At 33.9% G+C, this 1,401-nt stretch overlaps 1 protein-coding gene across 6 annotated transcripts in view; it reads right to left on the bottom strand.

Moving 5' to 3' along the window:
- The window catches only part of LOC119589238 (peptidyl-prolyl cis-trans isomerase FKBP4-like), a 13,788-nt gene that overhangs the window by 5,836 nt on the left and 6,551 nt on the right, over positions 1-1,401 (bottom strand). The gene's annotated exons all lie outside the window — the stretch shown is intronic.

Raw genomic sequence — 1,401 nt, 5'->3', positions numbered from 1 at the left:
ATACACACTACCACTGGCACCAACTCTGGAGAAACAAACCTCAAGTTATTGATTTTGTTGGGCCTTCACAATGGAATATATCAAGGAACAGAGTATAGTTCAGTTATGAATTATATTAGTTGCTCTTGAAAGTGAGGATTATGGAGTGATGACAGTTGGTGTATTCAAATTGAAGGTAACTGACAGAATTCTTTTAAATAACCCTGTTAAGAAATTTGCAAAAGCAATCACAGGACTTCTGGAATATTAGACCTCAAATGCCTTCCAATCATAATCAACCGCACAGCACACTTTTAACATATGAAAATGGTGATTATGGCAATACACTGTCACTAGCCATTTGAATCTTATTCCCTCCCTTACTTATTGGGTTGGGAAATGGTAACATCCTCCAATTAGTTTTTAAAAATATTAGCACATTATTATAGTTTTATTAACATATCTGTATTCTATAGGCATCCAAGGAGAGACCATCCATAAAATGTCATATCAAACACAACAATGCTGATGCATGAACAGATGCACTGACCTAGTACTTATACACTCATGACTGGTATAGCTCCTTCTATGTTTCACAGAATATATCATGATTAGGAAAGAAATTATGTGAAGTGTCTATGAACGTCATTACTCTGATACATAGCATCTTATTTTGCAGCATCAGCTTGACACACAATGCTATGCAGCATGTAGTTCTTGGTAATCCACACAAAGACATGAATATATTAATATAATGAATACAATGAATAACATTTGAAAATTTTCATCAACACATTCAGCAGCTTCTATCTTTAGCTTTAATACTGTTTTCAGAGTAATTTTGTGATATATTTCTTTAACCACTCACCAATTAATGCACATCACAGTTTTATGTTATGAACTGTGCTCAAAAAGGCTAGGAAGGTGCATTCTTTTAAAGGACATTTAAGAAGTAGGTAGAGGCCTTTGTCCCCAGTAGATACCCTTTCTTGAACCCATTTGCTTTGAGTCCCTATTATTAGTGTTATTATCACTGCACCATACCAAACTCAAAATGCCAAGTAAGAGTTATGCAGTACATTTATTTTTCTATGGAGGACATTATCTTATCATCATGAAAATCTGAACATTGAGAGTTGAATGACTTAGCTTCTAAAGCCTGTAAGTACTGCCAGTACTTTTAGACTCTGAAAATGTCTTATACTTATAAATTTATATGCTCAAATATTATTGCAACTGCTAGGAAAACAGCCCAATAAGTACCTAATGTACCTCAAGCAGTACTGGTTGCAAACAATATTTGTTTCAACGCACAAACAATCAAATGCACAAGAGCTACATCATATCATTACACAAAGCTTTTGCACTGTTTTTAAATACAGCCTCAGATATTACATTAATTCAACACTATCATTACAACAT

The sequence above is a fragment of the Penaeus monodon genome, chromosome 25 (assembly GCF_015228065.2).
Source record: "Penaeus monodon isolate SGIC_2016 chromosome 25, NSTDA_Pmon_1, whole genome shotgun sequence".
Taxonomy (NCBI): Eukaryota; Metazoa; Arthropoda; class Malacostraca; order Decapoda; family Penaeidae; genus Penaeus; species Penaeus monodon.
This window is presented reverse-complemented; position numbering and strand designations above follow the sequence as displayed.